At 46.1% G+C, this 5,029-nt stretch overlaps 1 protein-coding gene and 1 long non-coding RNA gene across 3 annotated transcripts in view; one reads left to right on the top strand and one right to left on the bottom strand.

Moving 5' to 3' along the window:
* CLDN10 (claudin 10) overlaps window positions 1–5,029 on the top strand; it is a 167,823-nt gene that overhangs the window by 51,573 nt on the left and 111,221 nt on the right. The gene's annotated exons all lie outside the window — the stretch shown is intronic.
* Window positions 898–5,029, bottom strand: part of LOC119473423 — a 27,397-nt gene continuing 23,265 nt past the window's right edge. The window contains exon 2 of the long non-coding RNA XR_005202635.1: window positions 898–1,422. This is a non-coding gene — a long non-coding RNA (uncharacterized LOC119473423). The remainder of the gene's footprint in view (window positions 1,423–5,029) is intronic.

Genomic DNA, 5,029 nt, shown 5'->3' on the forward strand with positions numbered 1-5,029 from the left:
CTGGGCAATTGAGTAAGACTCTGCCTCAAAAATAAATAAGTAAATAAATAAAGCACTGATTCCTGCTTCCAAGCACTGGAGATTCAGATTTAATTATGATAAGGCCAAGATGTAAAGAGTTTACAGAACTTCCTAGGTGATTTAAGCATGCAGCCAAGTTAGAGAACCACTGGCCTTTGCCATACGTGAGATACAATGTGCTGTACCAGGACCAGAGAACAGAGTAGAAGAGGAATCCGGTGGTTTGAGAGCAAGCCCAGGAGTGTGACTGTCTGCATGGTGTGTGGGGTGAACAGGGAGGGTGCGCCTGGGATCCTTTTCCCCTCCCAGGCCCGTTTGTCTTCCTGGGTCATATTCCTCAGCGCTTCCTTAGTTCTCACCTGGATGCTTGTATTCTGCTTCCCCCTCGTGGTGACTTGCAGTATGGCACAGCTGTTGCTGACGGTTTCATTAGAGTTCCGCGTTTATCACTCACCTGTGACGGTGAGTCCCAGGCTGTGGTCTCGACAGGTGGGCTCATCCTAAGAATCATGTGCTGTGAGCATTTCGGCCACGTGACTTCAGGAATTACTTTCTCACAAGGAGTCTCAGAGTTAGAGGTCACTGGTCAAGCACTGGCCTGGTACAGGGCTGCAACTGGAGCCTCATGGACTCCTATGCATGAGGCAGGAGAACCGCTTGAACCCAGAAGGCAGAGGTTGCAGGTTCATTTTATTAGCCAATGGTTAAGTGGCTGTGAGAGCAATCATCAGAAGGTGCAGCAGTGGAAGATAACAAGCTTCCTAATACACAGTGGCCACCACTTAGATCTTTGTGGCAAGAATGGGTTTTATTTAATTATCACGTCTCATTCCAATGGCAAGCATAGAAGGTATTATTAGGGTTCCCATATTTTTTATTGTCAAATATTTTTATTGTAGATATGCATTACTAAGCCTTATTTTTTTAAAGACACTTAGCTATATAAAATAATATTCTTATTTGAGATGGGCATTTAGCAAAAATAAATAAAGTCACAGATTTAATATCCTCGTTAGTCATGAATAAATGTTTTAAAATTATGAGTGAGAAAGAACATTGACTAGAGAAAATGTTGCTACATCACTTTCAAAATAAGCATGTATTTTAAATAAACATGGTTTGTGGAAGAAGATTCTCATCTTACAGATAAGAAAACAAGCCTGGAGACCTTAAGACACTTGATAAAGGCCACACAGCAGGTGACAGATGCAGGGCTTGAACCCACATTGGCGGGACAGCACTGTCTGTATGTACAGCTCCTCCCACGTCCCCTGCAGGAGTCCAGGAGTTCTCGCCTGCCCAAGGGTTTGCAACAAAGATTTCACCTGAATCTCTGATTGAGTCTCTGTGGTTCCTCCAAGCTCCCCTAGTTCCTCTTTGTATAAGTCCATTTTCACACGGCTGATAAAGATAAACCCAAGACTGGGTAATTTATAAAGAAAAGAGGTTTTCTTTAGACTCACAGTTCTACATGGCTTGGGAGGCTACACAATCATGGTGGAAGGCAAGGAGGAACATCATATCCTACATGGTGGCAGGGAAGAGACAACTTGTGCAGGGAAACTCCTTTTTTTAATTATTATTATACTTTAAGTTCTGGGGTACATGTGCAGAATGTGCAAGTTTGTTACATATGTATACACGTGCCATGGTGGTTTGCTGCATCCATCACCCCGTCATCTACATTAGGTATTTCTCCTAATGCTATCCCTCCCCTATCCCCCAACCTCCTGCTATCCCTCCCCTAGCCCCCCACCCCACAACAGGCCACAGTGTATCATGGGGGAACTCCTTCTTATAGAACCATCAGATCTTGTGAGACTTACGATCACGGAAACAGCATGGGAACGACCTGCCTCCATGATTCAATTACCTCCCACTGGGTCCCTCCCATGACACATGGGAATTGTGGGAACTATAATTCAAGATGAGGTTTGAGTGGGGACACAGCCAAACCATGGCGCTCTTCTTTCTAATTTCACATTGACTCAGACTTTCTGCAGATCAGTCTGAAGACCTCATATTTGGGGGAGAATGCCCTTGCCCAATCCTGGCAGAAAACTTCTCTGCAGCTCATGCCCAGGGCTGGGTTGAGGGCAGATGAGGAAGAGTGCTAATGAGAGAAATGGGAAGCGTTTGAAGCACTGGTGCTCTGACCTGGCTGGTTCCTTTTCTTCTTCCCTGAAGCTCCTGCCCTCTGGGAGCCAGCTCCTGTCCACCCTACCCCAGTTACAACTGCTCCTGAAACTGGTGTGAACCAGAACCACTGGGGAGCTTGTTAGAATCCAGATCCCTTGGCTCCACCCTCAAAAATTCTGATTCAGGATAATCAAAAGCAGGACCCAGGAATCTGCATTTTAAGCAAACAACCCGTGTGAATTCTACTGCAGGTGGTCCTTGGAACACACATTGAGAAACAATCAATAGACATGCTTTTCTCATTCATGGGCCCAGGATCAAGAATATCAGTAAAGGTCCATAAGCTAAAAGTTCTCTATCATGGCTCATACCTGTAATCTCAGCACTATGGGAGGCTGAGGCGGGCGGATCATGAGGTCAGGAGTTCAAGACCAGCCTGGCCAACATAGTAAAACCCTGTCTCTACTAAAAATACAAAAAAATTAGCCTAGTGTGGTGGCCAGCACCCTGTAATCCCAACTACTTGAGAAACTGAGGCAGGAGAATTGCTTGAACCCAGGAGGTGAAGGTTGCCGTGGGGTGAGATTGGGCCATTGCACTCCAGCCTAGGCGACAGTGTGAGATTCCAACTCGGGGGAAAAAAAAAAGTTATCTACCAAGTGACTAAACTGTCAAATATATATACATAACTATATGGCAGGCAAGAATTCCTGGGCTCTAGAGCCCAAGCCAGAAGGTAATGGGACAGCAAGAGCTAACCCCAGCCCCCATCCTTACCCCTCCTCTTCCCACTTTGTGCCTTGAGGAACTTGCTGCGTGAGTGAGAGGATGTACCATCTGTAAATTCAAACACAGGGACTCTCTTTCCACCCTGTAACAGCTGCATCTTGACCATCTGTTGGGCTAGGATGGACCCCAGAGAGGAGACTGGCATTGACTCTGGAAGCAGAAAATTCCCAGGCACTCAGAGCATGGCCTAGACGGGGAAGTGGTTCCAGGAGTATGCATGCCCTTGACCTTGCAGACTGCCTGCACTGAGGGGAGGGGCAGCAGAGGACGGCCAGAGAAGAGCCCACTAAGCCAGGACGTCTCCAAGATTCATGGGAATAGAAATTTCCTGGGATCTGAATCAGTAGGTCTAGGGCAGGGACCAAGATTCTGTGTTTCTAACAGCCTCCCAAGTAAAGCCGGTGAGGCTGGTCTTCAGACCATAGAGTGAAGCAGCAAAGCTGTAAAGCAGGGGTCAGCACCAGGTAGGAAACTTCTGGGTTCTGAGGGCCATGTGGTTTTGTGGCAATTATTCAACTGTGCTGTTGGGCATGAGAGCAGTCACAGGTGACACTTAAGTGAATGAGCATGAAAACTTCATTTGCGAACACTAAACTTGGAGTTTCAGATAATCTTCATACATTGCAAAATATTCTTCTTTTGGGTTCTTTCAATTATTTAAAAATGTAAAAACTCGATCAGGTGGCTGGGCATGGTGGCTCACGCCTGTAATCATAGTACTTTGGGAGGCCAAGGTGGGTGGATCACCTGAAGTCAGGAGATCGAGACCAGCCTGACCAACATGGTGAAACACTGTCTCTACTAAAAATAAAAAAAATTAGCTGGGCATGGTGGAACACGCTTGTAATCCCAGCTACTTGAGAGGCTGAGGCAGGAGAATTGCTTAAACTCAGGAGGCGGAGGTTGCAGTGAGCTGAGATCATGCCATAAATCACACCACTGCATGCCAGCCTGGGTAACAAGAGCAAAGCTCCATCTCAAAAATAAATAAATAAGCAAGCCCATTAAACATCCACAAATTTAATCACGCCTGTAATCATAGTACTTTGGGAAGCCATTGGTCACTCAATATGATCTTCCCCAGGAAGGGTGTGCTATGGTCTGAACATTTGTGTCCCTCCAAAACTCATGTTAAAATCCTAACCCCCAAGGTGACAGTATTGGGATGCAGGGCCTTTGGGAGGTGATTAGGTCACAAGGATGGAGCCCTAGTGATGGTATTAATGCCCTTATAGAAGAGATCCCAGAAAAGTCCCTTGCACCTTTCACCCTGTGAGGTTACAGTGATAAGACACTATCTATGAGTTAGGAAGCCAACCTTCACCAGACATCAAATTTGCTGGTACCTTGACTTTGGACTTCCCAGTCTCCAGAATTGTGAGAAATACATTTCTGTTGTTTATGAACTGCTTAGTCTCTGGTATTATGGCAGCCCCAAAGGACTAAGATGAGGCAGGACTCAGGTGAGGCAGCTCTTTGCAGCTCAGGCACTTTCTGAGAGGGCTAAAAGCTACAGCCTGGGTGCAGCAGCACTACCAGCAGCTGGGGCCTGATGTCCTTCACTGTCCTTTCTGGGCAGCGTATCACAGTATCCAGTGCACACCACCCAACTATGGCTATCATTCTGTTCAGATACTTCTTGACTCGTTGTTCTACTTCTAATGTGTTCCATGTAGAATCTATCCTAAACACTACCTCCCTAATCTTCCTTAAAGGAAAATATTTGTAAAATATTTCATAATATGTAATTATGAATAATTTTGTATGTCATTCCCCTGAAAAGAGGTGTCACAAGGTCAAGCTTTTTCAGTTAGGTAGGAAATGTAAGTGTGGAAAGAAGCAGGGTGTGGCCAGGTGCAGTGGATCACGCCTGTAATCCCAGGACTCTGGGAAGCCAAGATGGGCAGATTACTTGAGGTGAGGAGTTCGAGACCAGCCTGGCCAACATGGTGAAACCCCGTCTCTACTAAAAATACAAAAAAAATTTAGCCAGGCATGGTGGTGAGCACCTGTAGTCCCAGCTACTCGGGAGGTTGAGGCACAAGAATCGCTTGGACTTGGGAGGCAGAGATTGCAGTGA

This window comes from Cebus imitator, unplaced genomic scaffold (assembly GCF_001604975.1).
Source record: "Cebus imitator isolate Cc_AM_T3 unplaced genomic scaffold, Cebus_imitator-1.0 Scaffold158, whole genome shotgun sequence".
Taxonomy (NCBI): domain Eukaryota; kingdom Metazoa; phylum Chordata; class Mammalia; order Primates; family Cebidae; genus Cebus; species Cebus imitator.